Here is a 15,054-nt window from a genome sequence, read left to right on the forward strand (position 1 = left end):
CCCTGCCATCATTCAAAATAAGGCTGTAGCAAAGCAATAAAGACCAGTGGCTTTTAGTGGGAGCTGCCCGCAGCTTGCTCCAAGTACTCCTCAGCAAAGAAGCCCATCCAACTCACATTCTTCAAACTCTTTCCAGTTTCTTGAAGAAGTTACACCTGCACACAGCTGACATTTTACATCCATACTATTTTAATTTTTTTTCCTCCCCGCAAGCCGGAGGCAGAGATGAAAGGCAATGGATGCTCTGTTGCTACAGCAGGGTGAAAGATCATCTCATGTAACCTCATCTGCCAAAACCGCAGCTTTTGTTCCTCCACCAAAGTTGAAATGAAGCAAGGATAAATCTAAATTGCAGATCAGGACCTCTGTTACAGGGAATAAAAGCAAGCTGATTCAACAAGTCTAATGTAGATCTACAGGGGAGAGCAGCTGTGCTCTTCAAGACTAATTTAAAACTAGCAGGAGTTTCCTTTGCCACTAAAAAAACAAGCAGTTTGCTTTTATGTTGTGAGAGTTTTTTAGCCAAGTCCCAAAGGATTTTTGGCAACTGTGCCACAAAGTCAGCTGGAGCAAGGGAAGTGTACTAACGTGCCAAATTTATCTATATATGGAAAAATATTGCAATATTGAGTGCTCCTTAAATGCTTAAAGACCAAATGGAAACAGGACCCCTGCTGTGGGTAGGGAATTGTTATTTGGACAAGAATCTAATTTAAAAACCAAAACCACAAGTTCTCCATTAATCTTGCTCACAGGCCTCAAAACAAATTTTTAGAAAGTTTGTAGCATACTACCATTACTAAGATTTTCACTGGAAGTTTATGTTACATGTAAACTGCTTTTTATTTTATGAGCCAAAGTAGTACAATGCTATTTTCCATTATGTTTCTTACCAAGAGCAGTGGCCTTCAGTTGAAGGACAAAAAATACTATTTCCAAGTTAACGCCTCTTTGTAACAATTCATGTGACATGGATACAAACGTGTTTACATGTCATTAAGTTACAGAACAGAGGTCTTACTGCATAGATTAACGTTGATTTGAAATAGTGCCATTATGAAATCCAGAAGGAAAGCACATAAGGATTTGAGCTATCAAATATGCCCACTATTTTTGTGGACAGCATTCACTAATTATCACATTTATTATCACATTTATCATATTAATATCACATTTATTTTTAATAATGTATTTAATTTGTAATCTTTTTCCCATTAAAATACACAATTGGCATCCTGTCTACAGAACAGTTAAACAAAAAATAGCCCCAAACAATGGCCGGTATTGTAAAACCTGATGCTACACATTTAAAACCAGCTTAAAGACAGTCATGATAAAACTAACATCAGAATTTTCCAATAGTAGAGGGTCTGGGTTGTTTTGTGTTTTTCTTTGAAATGTTGAATGTTTAGGTGGACAATGGTTCATCATGTCATTTATATTTTCTGAAAGAAACGTGGTTTGATTTCTGAAGAAATAAAATGAATTTATTATCACCCCATTTGCATAGAAAATACTAGAACAGGGTATGGATTAAAAGCTAATTAGATGTAAAATGTAAAAACATACATAGTTCAGCTGCATATAGGCATGCATTGTTCTGTTGAACAAGTATGGAATAAAAAAGAAAAAGATAATGAAACATACCCTTAGATTGACAGATTTTTCTTGTAACACCATCATGTTTCTACACAGCTGTTTGTAAGCTGCCCAGCCTAGAGCTTGGAGCTACCAGGAATTATTTTCTAATTAGCAAGACATTTCCCTGTACTTCAGTCTAATCCCAGCACATGTTAAGCATGAGAAACACATTGCCAGGCACAAGCATTAGGCCTGCACAACCACAATACTGGACTTCTAAAACACAAGAGGAAAACCCCACCAAAACCAAATCCCAGCTCTTTTCAGACTTCAGCAAATAATTCACCATAACAGATGGCCACAAGGATGCGTGCCAGAGCATCCAGTGTCAAAAGGTGTGTCTTTAACTGAGACTAGTAACTTTCCAGAGCTAAATACATTCCAGTTCCATGACCAATCAGAAAGGTGTGCTAGCTGATTCCATTGTTTGTTTTTCAGATTTATGGGAAGACCATGTTTTGCTACAAGAGAGAAACGTTAAAAATTCTATCATGAAAAAAGCCCACTGATCATCAATCAAATATAGGTGTTTGGTATAAATACACCACATCAGATTTTCACCTAGAAAATGGCAAATAGAAGATAAAATATTCAGAAATGTTGAGGCCCCAGATGACTGTGTGAACCCTGGTAGTGTTCAAAGACAGGTTGGATAAAACCTTGAGCAACCTGATCTAGTGGGAGTTGTCCCTGCCCATGGCATGGAGGGGTTGGGACTAGAGGATCTTCAAGGTCCATTCCAACCACTTGGCATACCATGATGGTTCTGTGGCAGTTAAATAACTCTGATGCATTCGAAGTGTGTTCCCAGAACAGCTTATTCCATGTACTCTGTTGAATTCTCTTGACTACTTCTGTTATGTGTGATTTAAATAAGTACAATTAGAATGATACAAAACTCTTATTGCATATAATTAGAACAGAACAAACTTGATATAAAAATCAGCATTCTGTGAACTGCATTACATTAGATTTCACTTTGACAGATGCAAAGGCTGTGTTAAACACATCTATTTATGCAGTGCAAGTCCTTGCAAATACAAAAATAAGTCATAGTTGCTTTCTTCTGATCCCTTTCTGTGCTTGACATTGTACAGAAGCAACAGAAAGATCACAAAACCTGTCCCACTCAAAGATAATGGTTCAGCACTCCTTATACTCTTTGCAATCCTGTACTAGTCAAAGTAGGACACAAAGCTGCATTACCGAAAAAAATTTGAAAGTACCAAATAGTAATGCATGCAATTAAAATCCTAGTTGTGCGTTTCTTGAGACTACTGATAAAACCTAAGTAACATTTAAAATAAATTTGCCCCAGCACAAACAAGCACTCTGTTTAAGGTGAGTAGTTAGCTGTAGAGGTATAAAAAAGTGAAAAGAACCAACAAACAAACCAAGCCCAAAACACTACACGGTGTGATTTCTGAAGTGCATTGTTTATGGATTTATAACAAATCAAGCTCTTTATTAGACATGAAAAGAAAAAAAAAATGTCCATGCAGTAATATGTGTTATACAAGGTCATGGGAACAATGCTAGCCTTTCCAAAATTACTAAACTTTGTAAGACGACTAGACTGGTATTTTTTTAGGCTGCCTATCTTGACAGATGCAGGCCATACTAGAAGGTAAATCTTCATGGTTTTGGTTTTTGGTGACTCTGGCAGGAGCTTGTTCTGTCCTGGCTATTGTTGCAGGGCCTCTTTAGGAAGGCTATGAAAGGAAGGATTTTGTCAGGAAAATCCACAAACACCAGAGGTTTATGTCCAAAAAGGAGATAAAGGAGTCCTTCAACTTATTCGAACAAAGGGAGAGAGTAAAGTGGGGCATACACCCGCTGGGTTTTCTCTCTCGAGGTTTCAGAGGGCACAGCCTCCTTTTATCCTAAACTCCCAGCCGCATGTTGCCCTCTTCCTTTCCCCATTGCTGAGGCACTAGGAAGGTACAGCCTTCCCGAGCCGCCTGCCACATGTTCCCCCCTTGAACCTACTATTTTACCCCAAAGTTCAGAAGTTCAGGCTTGTGCAGACCCACTTGTTTGTTCCAGGAGCCAAGCTGTCCGGGCTCTGCAACAAACCCACCGCCCAAAGCCAGCGGAGACAGTAAGATCTATTTCAAAGACGTTAACACCCATGCCTTCACCCAGCAAATTGCTTGTAAAGACATTAGGTTTCCTCTCAATTTGATAACACAAAAAAAGAAAAAAAAAAAAAAAAAAAAGAGGTCTGTCTGAGGGAAATTATTTAGGATATGTTTATACTTTGTTACTTTATTAGGATTTTTGTTAATCATTAAAATGCAGAAGCATAACTGGATAATTTTATGACTAGCAAAGAGCAAGTGAAGACTAAGAACAGAAGAAAAGCAAAACACACCTTTATTTTCTTAACAAAAGTGGTACATTTTCCTTGATTAATTCTGAGGTATTTACAGTTCCCTAAGAAAACTATGACTAAAAACCTCCACATAGGCTCAGTCCTGTATGAGGGACAGGTGTGGGTGACATTTTCAGTGAACCAGCTTCTTTATGGACACTGCAGTGGAAGAATTTTTATTTTTTTTTTTTTAATATTACAGTGTATAAATTATCCCTATTGCAATAGCAAATGGCCTTGCAGAATAATTTCTAAAGTTTTAGTTAAAAAGGATTTGAGAAAGAGCTGTAAAGCTGGTTTTCACCAGACAGGGCTTGCTGGCTTGAGCGCCAGTATAAATTATCCCTACTGCAATATCAAATGGCCTTGCAGAATAATTTCTAAAGTTTTAGTTAAAAAGGATTTGAGAAAGAGCTGTAAAGCTGGTTTTCACCAGACAGGGCTTGCTGACTTGAGCGCCAGTGGGTCGTGTGCTGGAAAAGGCTATGAAGACTAAGAACTGTCTAAGAACTAAGAACTGTCTTACCCAGCTGCCAGCAAAGATGAAGCTGCAAATTAAAAATCTGTCGAGCTCCGAGACTGCTGCCCGGCTCCGGTCCCTCACACCCGGCACTCCCGCAGCGTTTTCCCTCACATCGCTCCGTGCCTCCACCGCCGGACGGGCGCTGCCCGACGGGCTCAGCGAGCCCGTGAACAGCTGCGGAAATGCCCGCAGGGTGCGGGGCAGCGGCTGAGACTCCGGGTCGGGGCGGAGGCGCGGAGGGCACAGCGGCCCTGCCCAGTCCCGCTGTCCCGGCCGCGGCTCCTGGAGGGAAGCGCCGTCGGGCGAGCGGGGGGCGCCGCTGCTGCGCCCCTTCCCCTCAGCGCGGGCTGCGGCCCCGGGCTCCCTGTCCGTCGGCGCGGGGAGCACGGCCGTGATGCCGCTCGGTGACGCCCGGTTCGCCCCTCAGCAGGGCGGCCCGAGGGCTCCGGCGGCGGTTCCGCCTCCTCTGCTCGCTTCAGATGCCCGCAGATGCTCGGGTGCGGCTCTCCGTGAGGCGATGGGTGCTGCAGGAACACCGCAGGTACCGCTCCGGTTCGCTCGGAAAGCAGAGCAGCTCTGGAAACAGGGCAGCCCCGGCCGGGCAGGCACAAAGGGGCCGCCCCCGGAGCTCTCCCCGCCCTGAGGGCTCCTCGCAAAAACCTCCATTCCCCTCATCCAGAGCTGTAACAGGTTGAAGAGGTTGATCATAGGAGCTTAGCGGCTGGGGCTTTTTTTTTTAAATCACAATAGGTCTATGTATATTTATATTCCTTGAGCCTAATGGTGCTGCCATGGTGAATTAGCTGAAATGGTGAATCCTTACAAAGAACAGTTGCTTTGGCAGATGAATATTAAGTTCCTAATAAGGAAGATAGTACTTAAAAGAGGCTAAAAATATAAAATACTGAAGATTCAGCTTTCATCATCATCTATAGCTTAAGGAGTAGGGGTGGGTTTTGATTGACAAAATCGGTGTCAAACCTTTTACTAAATTCAGCTGAACTAAATTTCTCTTGCTGTCTCCTAATGATGTCCCCAAAATCCCCTAGATTTTGAAATATGAAACTGTTTTGTGCATTAAAACCAAACATCTATTGTTTGTGCTTCAGCAAATATTATTTTTAGTTATTCTTACTTTGTCCTTTCTCTACTTTGACGTTTAAAACAAAATATTAGGTCCTTATTGCATTCAGTAAACTTGACTAACCTTTCTTTATAGCTAAGACACATCTACTGGGTTTGGTCTGTTCATCAAATGAAAGAACTGTCTGTTTGAAGCTTTGTACAATTTTACAAATGTCTGGAAAACTCTTGGAAGTTCTATTTTGACTATTGTGTGATATTGTCAGAAGGCTTATTTGTGTGTGAATGAAAAGAGAAAGGAAAGAGAAAGGAAAGAGGTCTGTCTCCCGAACTAATTTGGTGGTAAACATCATGCTTTGGAGGGGTCACTTCACTCATTTTTTTAATAGGAAACTCTGTTCTGAAATAAAATATTGGCTAAAAAATGCATAAAATCTGAGGCAGAGCCATTGCCATTCCAAATATGGCAGCTTATTGCCATAAACTTTTTCATAGTTTTTACAGAAAAAGGTTTTGGATTGGAAAGGAATCAGGGATGAGGGGAAGAAGCTTAGATATGGACCAGAGTATTGCTACTGGCTTAGTAGGGTATCAAGCTTATCAAGCGTTTCTTCTTTTAGTTGACATTTAGTTATTTGTACTTTTTTCTTATCTATTTCGTGTGTGCATTTAGTTTTATTCTGCAGTGCAACTAGGATGTGGCACAAATGGGCCAAGACAAAGCACACTCAGATAATTTCAGAATGATAAAGAAAACATAAAGCTATCAGTAGTATGCAATTCATAAGCTGAATAAACAATACTTTTATTATCAAACTAGTTAGCTCTGGGTTAATTTGACTGTTGAGTGTCTCCTAAATTAAAGCTGTGTCTGTCTATTTTTTCTTTCATGGATTACAGCAGAAGAAAATGGTAAGAGCTAACAGTACCCTCAGAACATTCTAGTGTCCTGAGACAGCTTCCTGTAGCAAATTGTTTTTTGTCTGATTCCACAGTCAGAGTTCTAATGGATGTTTTCTTTCCTTGCGAAATACTTTTACTGTTTTGTACAATCCTTGGTTTTAATTACTGTTTAGGTTGATGACTTAGAGTTAAGTTGTTAGCATCTTCTGTCATCCCATTCATAGCCCTTCTTATAGTAAGCCTTTACATTGTATGAGTGCTGTTGTCATTTCTAGTAACAGACTATTAAAATGTCAAAATACAAGGTAGAGAAATGGTCAGGACTCTCTGAAGACATTAAATTATCTTCATTCAAAAGCTACCATGTCCCAACCCATAGGCACTGCCTTGCCTTGTGGAAGGCACTGAAGTAGCTGGCACCTAATGTTTTGTCACTGTAATTTTAGCACTTTTTGTCACAGTTTTAGCAGCTGCAATCGGGGTACCTGAGCCAGAGACCTCTGTTGGCTGTCAGGGCAGTGTGTTCTGGAAGCGTTTCAGCTGAGCAAAGGGAGCTGGTCTTCAGCACACTGAGCTTGTTCTTGTTAGTTACAATGCATTTGAACTTCCATATACCCATATGATAAAACCAGTTAAAATTCCATTACCCTTTCCTGACTAAGCTTTTGAATTTTATTTCAGTGTTAATCCCAAACTGCTCATCTCTCAGTTATGAGTATTTAGAATTGGAAATGTAGCTACTTTTTTTAGCTAAATGTCTTCAGAACTTGCTCAAATGCAGGCTTCCCTGCTGTTTGGCTGTTTCTTTATGGATTTCTTGTACAAATCTTAGTGAAACACATTAAGTGAGCAAAGGGAAAGGAGAAGAATTTGCAGGGCTCATTTTGTGGTTTCCTTAATTTAATTTTCTTTTTTTTTTTTTTCTTTTTTTCGGGGACAGGGGAGGAAGAGATGTTTTGTGGGAAGTAGGCTATAGGAAGGAAATGTTTGTATTCCTTATTAATGCAAGTTATTATGGGGTACTGTGATAAATAGATGATTTGGTACTATAAAAAGAATGAGTGAGTAATTTTCTGCTGAGATAGTTACATTAATTAGAGACTGGCTTAATAAGCCTCCAGTTCAGTGATACACACTGTAAATGCTTTGTATTCTCTAGTCTTCCCTAACCAATGGAACTCTTTTTCCAACAGCTTCAGTATTTTAAATATCTTAGTTGAGTTCAAGAAAATTGTCCCTTTTCAGCACAGGAAAACTGAATGACTCTTGTGGGGCTTTGAGAAGATAACAAAAACATTGTCCTGCTACAGAGGTATAGATCTCCTTCATGAACAGGAAGGTCCTTTGGCATCATTTTTCATCTCTGTTTTCTACCAATTAAATACTGATGAGCCAGTCAAATTCCAAGACTGCAGTTTCAAAGCCATTAGCTGGTAAGCGTGATGTGAAAAGAAATGCATAGAGATGTTCCAGTCTAGTCTGCTCCTTGATGGGTCTGCAGCATTTTCTAGAAGGCCAAGAAAGATAATTAATTTCATTAATTTTGGAGAAATAATCACAATTCAGGGTAGACTAATGTGCTTCTCAGAAAAGCATTTTCCAGGAGGCTTTTCCATTTTTTTTGAACCATGAGAAGAAGGAGAGTTGTAGATAGGCATGCTGTACTGAAGGTAGACTCCATGGAATGTATATGACAGAAAAAGAAAAGAGTATGGACCAGCCATCCAGGCATGTCATCCAGATATCAAAATATATTGCTGATTTTCCAATTATTTTTTATTTCTTTTTCTTGCATACATGTACCAGCAATGTCATATTCTGCAGTCAAACCACTTAAACCAGTCTTGGGTTCAAGTTGTGCTTGCTGTGCTTCCTGATCACTGTGCTGACCTCGTAATGTAGGCAGGGGTCATTGCTGTCATACTTAATTTCATTATCAAAGCAATTAATTTTTTAACAAGACTCTCTTCCTCCCTTCGTGCAACATTCTGATTTGACAAAACTAAAATTAAAAAATCTTTTAATATAGTCATTCTTCTGGGATAAAAGAAAACAGACCTGGTTTTGTAAACTGGAAAGTCAGTGAAAATGGAAGGCAATGTAATGATTTTGTTGTTGAAATGTCATTAATGTTCATATAATTAATTATGCATTTTAAATATATGATATTAATTTGGATGTAAGAACTATAGGGAAATGGTGATCTCAAAGAACTGTATTGACATATATATTTTACATAATCCTACTTTTTCTCCACAACACTTTCTTGCCTTTCTTTCTTTCTACCTTTTTCACAAGGTGAGAGAGAAGTCGGTAGCTGGACTAATCCGTTGCATATGTAATGACTGACAGTTTCCTGCTGTCCTTGTGGTGTGTAAAGATAAAGTGCTTTTGTTACAAGATGTTGCTTTTAGATCATAAAAAGAACTAAAAATAACTTTACTGGTAGGTAAATCTTCCTTGAAAAAAATCTTTTGCTTAGTTGTTATAACTCAGGGATTTTTGAAAAAATTAGAATAAATACAGTTTGACACTTTGTAATGAAGGATTTGCAAAGCCTTTACTTTCCTATGGCTGAAAAAAGAGAAAAATTTATCTGTATAAAGTGTGGGTTCATAATGAAAATGGAAAGTGTTTAAAGCAGGGACTGATGAAGCAAGTTTATACAACTCAGCCATGGTATTGCGACATGGATTCTCATCCATATTTAAAGTGTGTTGGATTTCTGAAAAGTATCTTCCTGAAGAGACTGAGCCCCATAAGAGTGGAAGTAATCAGATCTGTCTGGAGCTTCCTCTAGGAAACAGTTCTGGGAAAAATATGCAGATAGCCAAGGTAAGATTACAAGGGCTATAATCCTAATTTTTTGGTCATTTTTTTTGTCGAGGCATGCACATACTTTGTATTATATGCAGAAATATTTTAGATGTGCTCTTTTTCTCAAGAGTTTGAAAAATAAAAATTAGTTGTAGAAAACCACTTAATATTATTTCAATCGCTGCTGAATCTGTGCTCCATTACTGGGGGCAGGATGAATTGTATCAAATTTTCAGCACCAGTGTATTTTTAAATGAGATTGTTCTTCATGTTGTCTCTATTGATACCTATTTAACTTCACTGACTAATGCTTTTAAGGAGTCTCCGTTGTGATTCCCAGCTTCTAGTACCAGTTGCCTTTGAGCAAAGCTGACTTTTCTGATGACCTAAGGCTTGGGTTAAGGTGTACAGAAACAAGAGAAACATGCAAACCGATCTCATCTTTTCAACAGAGCAAAATCTGACCTGACCTCCCCACCCCACCCCTGCTTTTTTCAAAGCTTTTTATTCCTCGAGGCTTCCTATTAGTTTTGCTCTCTTGGAAACCATACCATAATCTTGTCCACAAATGAGTATGCTGAACTCTTGCAAACCCCTGTGTGATGCTCTCTGGCAGACAACTGTTCTCTGTCCATATGTCTGGAGAACCTCACCCCCAGCACTCTCCTCTCTCCCACAGTGCCCGCGGCACAGCTTTGTATAGAGCCTGCAGACGCTCCTGTGCCCTGGCCTGTGGTTCCCAAGCCTGTTGGCATTGATTCCAAACAGCTGCGGCTCTTCTGGAGCAAAGGTTACCTTTTCTTGCCAGCTGCAGCATTGACAGAATGCCTGGCCCTTTGCCGTGGAACAGGAAAGCTTTCTAAGTACTTCTGTGAATTTTGCTTTTATAACAAAGTTAAGAATGTAGAAAATGCAAAACATGCATCTTGCATGTTACTCCAGTAGAAGTTCTTTCAATTGAAGTTTTACAATCATTATTTATTTTGGGGCAGGATGATCCCCAATTGAGAAAAATTGCACAACTGTGCAATTTGTATGTATCATGTTTGTATTGTAGTACTTTTGGATTTTAGCATCAGCAGGTCCTTCAAATTCATTAAAAGGACTTCTGAATGTCTATAAAGACAGTTGGAAAATTGGAAAATTGATCAGTGAAGGATCTTTGAAGCTTTTTATCTTTACTGTCTCTGCTTCTAAATCATAATATGCATAAAGTAAAAAACGAACAGGTAGTGTGTCCTGCTACTGCAGGAATAGCAATGAAATGGAAAACCTAAATTTTTAAAATGTATCAGATTGGACTTGCTCTCTGTTGATACAGAGGTTTATCACAAAATTCAGATGAAGTCATTGTGGACTATAATTGTTCACTTGTGAGAGCTTTCAAAGATAAGGATTTTATTTCTTCCTCCTAATCCATTCCATGCAGTAATTGATGGCAGCAGAGATATGGATACAGCTCCCAAATAGACTTCCTATAAAGGCATTTTTTCTTTCAGTTACTTTTTAGGGTGCTCTGACAAATTTTTTTCCAATCCAGGTAACAGGCAATGCATGCTGTACAATTTAGATGTCTTTGTTATGGCTATCATGCTGAATTCCTGGTTACTCTTTGTTCCAGAGCTTGGGTTGCACCAAAACACATTAACTGTTATTCCAAACTCTTTTAAGGTTGGGCAAAATAACACATTGTGCACACATGACTGATAGAATATTTTCATATATGAGTTACTGTATAGCCGTGCTTAAAGGTAGTTGGAAACGGATTTTTTCATATTATATACGTATTAACAGACATAAGAATAATACACTAATTATTTTGGGAATTTTGAGATTTTTTGACTGTCAAAAGTTGAGAAGTAAAACCATGTCTTAGAAATGCCTTGAAAAATTCCATTCAAAAGCAATATTAAAGTACAAAGGAGATTAAAAATTGAAAGTTACACTCACACTCCAGCTGCAAGTACACATGCATACAGTAGTGTAACCAAAGCTGTAGGTTCAATTTGGCAAAAAAGAAGGTACAGAAATGTGACTGAAGTTCCTATGATCATGAAGGAAGTGGATAAAAGAAATGTGGAACTGTTGCTTGCCAAATCTCACAATACTAAAACTAGATGGCATTCAATTAAGGTAGTTGGAGGTGAATTTAAAAGAGACAAGTGAATTACTGCTTTATGCAGTAGGCATTGAACTCTTGGAATTTACTGGAAATTGTGCAGTCAGGTACTACAAGTGGGTTCAAAAAGGAACAGTTGTCATAACCAAAGGAATTACTTAGTAAGAACAAAAGTAGGCAAGTGTGTGTTTCTGACATTCCTAACCCAGCACTTGTAGGTGCTGTGGGAGTGTGCTGGGAGAAACTGGCTGGATGTCTGTTCTCCCTACACAGCATTTCCTTTTGTTACTCAAAGAGCTGTGCTATGTGGATCTTTTGTCTGACTTAGCAGTACTTACATATAAAACCTTCAATTTTTCTCACTGAAATATTTTTTTACTCGTGCTTGCTGGCAATCTTATAGGAGCTTAAAACTGATATGAAATATAAAGTAATTTCTAAATTACTTGCCATTTTTGGAGGGTGTGAATTAATTTTTCCTTTTTATAGGCATTTGGAACAACAATGTGCATTTCTTGCCAGTGTATACTAATGAAAATGTCAGATATGTACTATAAAATAAAACTATCTCATGACTATTGCTTTGACTGCTTTTGAGTGCATGCCAGAGATTAGACTGTGGATATAATTTTGTTTTAATAACTTTATGTTGGGTAGCCCTGCACTCTAGTTTACCCAGTTTTGTGCCAGAACAAATCAAATATGAAATCTCTGTCTTATTTATTTTGGAATTTTAAATGTAATATAGCTTATGGATATTTTAAGAGAGTATGTTCTGTGTGCTGTCATCAACTATAATCTATTCTTCCTTCTGTTCAGTGTATCAGCACTTGTTCCTCGGTGACAAGCATGTTTTTTCCTGGAAGATGTTACTCTTACATCCCACTTAGAGGAATACAAAACAGAGAGCTCAAAAGCGCAATCTTTTTTGTTTAATATTATTTGAACCATTTTTCAGATGATCTTAATTTTCAATGAATCAATAATGCCTTGCAAGATAGTTGCTATGTTACCCACAGCCAATGCTTGCATGGTTTATAGTGATAGAAACAGCAGAATGCCAGTGTAGTCATACAGGAGTCTGTAAGTCTCAATATTCACTTATTTGGGCTAGAAACTGTTGAAGTGCTGTCATTTTTGAATGTTCAGGCACAGCACAGTTTTCTATCTGTAAATATATACCTGTGCATGTATGCATTCTAATAAATTGGAATGTTGAATGTTGAAACTAAAAAGAAATTGGTTTTAAATAAATAAAAATAGTCCTGAGAGATGTAATATTTTGTGCAGAAGGGAGTCCTGGTTAATTTTAAAAAAATCAGTAATATTACTATGAACTTTTCTTATTTATGTATAAGTTCACTATTCCAAGTATGAATGCCCTTTTTTATTGTTTTTATTTAGTTTTTGGAGTGCCATTATAAGAAAAGGTACACTGAGTTTGTGTATCAGGGTCTTGGTAATGGAGAGGCTACAGGGCTGGCTTCTGTGAGAAGCTGCTGAAAGCTTCCCTCAATTCCAACAGCGCCACTGCCAGCCTGGCTCCAGGATGGACCTGTCACTGCCCAAGGCTGAGCCTATCAACGATGGTGGTAGTGCCTCTAGGATTACAGATTTTAAAACTAAAAAAAAAAACTAAAAAAAAAAAAAAAAAGAAAAAAGTTTTAAGAAGGGAAAAAAAGTGCTGTGAAAAGGTAGAAGAGAGTAATGAGAATACGTGAGAGAAACAACCACAGACAGCAGGATCATGGGAGAAGGAGAGGGAGGAAATGTTTGAGGCACAGTCACAAATTCCCATGCAGCCCGTGGTGCAGCCCATGGTGGTGCCCCTGCAGTCCAGGTTCATGCTGGAGCAGGGATCCACCTGCAGCCTGTGGAGGACCCCATGGCAGAGCAGGCGGATACCCGAAGGAGGCTGTGACCCTGTGGAAGCCTATATTGGAGCAGGCTCCTAGTAGGACTGATGGACCCATGGAGAGAGGAGTCCCTGCTAGAGAAGGTTTGTTGGCAGGACTAGTTACCCAAGAGGGAATCTGTGCTAGAGCAGCCTGTGCCTGAAGGATTGCACCCCATGGATGGGACTCATGATGGAGCAGTTTGTGAAGAACTGCAACCTGTGGGAAAGGACTCATGTTGGAAAGGCTTTTGGAGGACTGTGTTTTATGGGATGGACCCCATGCTTGAGCAGGGAAAGAGTATGAGGAATCCTCTCCCTGAGGAAGGAGTGGCAGAAATAGTGTGTGATGCAGTGACCATAATTCCAACTCTGTGTTCCCCTACTCCTCTGGAAGGAGATAAGGAAGAACAGTATTTAAGCCTGAAAAGAGGAGTAGGGGGAAGGTGTTTTAAGGTTTGGTTTTATTTCTCATTACTTTGATCTGATTTGTAAAAAATTAAACTAAGTTCCCTAAGTTAACTCTATTTTGCCTGTGACAGTAGTTGCTGAGTGACCTCTCCTGTCCTTATCTTGACCACAAGCTTTTTGTCATGTTTTTTAACTCCTGTCCAGCTGAGGAGGGGAGTGACAGAGCAGCTTGATGGGCACCTGGAAGTCATCCAGGGTCAACCCACCACAAAAGGCCATCTGTCTTTTTTTTGTCTCTGATAAGTGTTGGAGTGGTTTCTTTAGGAAAGATAGCATGTTGTCACTAATCTTTAGAGCCTCCAACAGATTATTAAATGTACAGGTGTAGAGTGTAGACAGATAGGCCCCCAAGCAGAGCTGACAATTTAAATAGTTTCCAGTTTGTCTTAGATTGGCTGAAATTATTATTTTTTTAAATGTGCTTGGAGACAAACTGAACCTTTGGCCTTTATGATGGACCAGAAGTATCTGTCATGTGCCTGATACAATTTATGCTTAATTTGCCCAGCTCATCCTGTATTTCTTAATATTCTCATTCTGGTTTTTTCAGACATTTCAATTATTTTTCTCAATAAAGATGTGTTCATTCTTGTAGAGAGGAAAAAAATTCTTAAAGGACTTACTGTGTTCTTTGGTTGAAGCATATATGTATTTTTAATATACTCATTCTGTTTTTTTCAGACATTTCAATTATTTTTCTCAATAAAGATGTGTTCATTCTTGTAGAGAGGAAAAATATTCTTAAAGGACTTACTGTGTTCTTGCCTTTGGTTGAAGCATATCTCACAGCTGAGATTGTGAGGAAGCTCAATTCTTAAAGGACTTACTGTGTTCTTTGGTTGAAGCATATCTCACAGCTGAGATTGTGAGGAAGCTCACCACGCCACTCTGCTGGACAAGCAAGATTACACCTGAGATTAGTAGTCCTCTTGACTTCTATCATTGAATTTTTACTAATGCCTGTCTGAAAAGGTGATTACCTACAGCACTGAATGGCAGCAAAATTAACTCAAATGGGTACTATACATAAGGTCTGTGGAGCATTCCTCCAAAAGTCCTCAGAACCATCTGCTTGTGAGAACTCCAAGATAACATGCTTCAGGACTTTATTTCAATTTTCACATCCATCTGTTCTGATCATTAGACACATCTGATCTCCCTGTTGGAGAGGCTGTCCCTGACCAAGAGGGGCGGGGTATGAGAAGCAGCTTTATGTAAGTGTTCCAGAA

The sequence above is a fragment of the Onychostruthus taczanowskii genome, unplaced genomic scaffold (genome assembly GCF_017590055.1).
Source record: "Onychostruthus taczanowskii isolate IOZ18803 unplaced genomic scaffold, ASM1759005v1 scaffold28, whole genome shotgun sequence".
NCBI lineage: Eukaryota > Metazoa > Chordata > Aves > Passeriformes > Passeridae > Onychostruthus > Onychostruthus taczanowskii.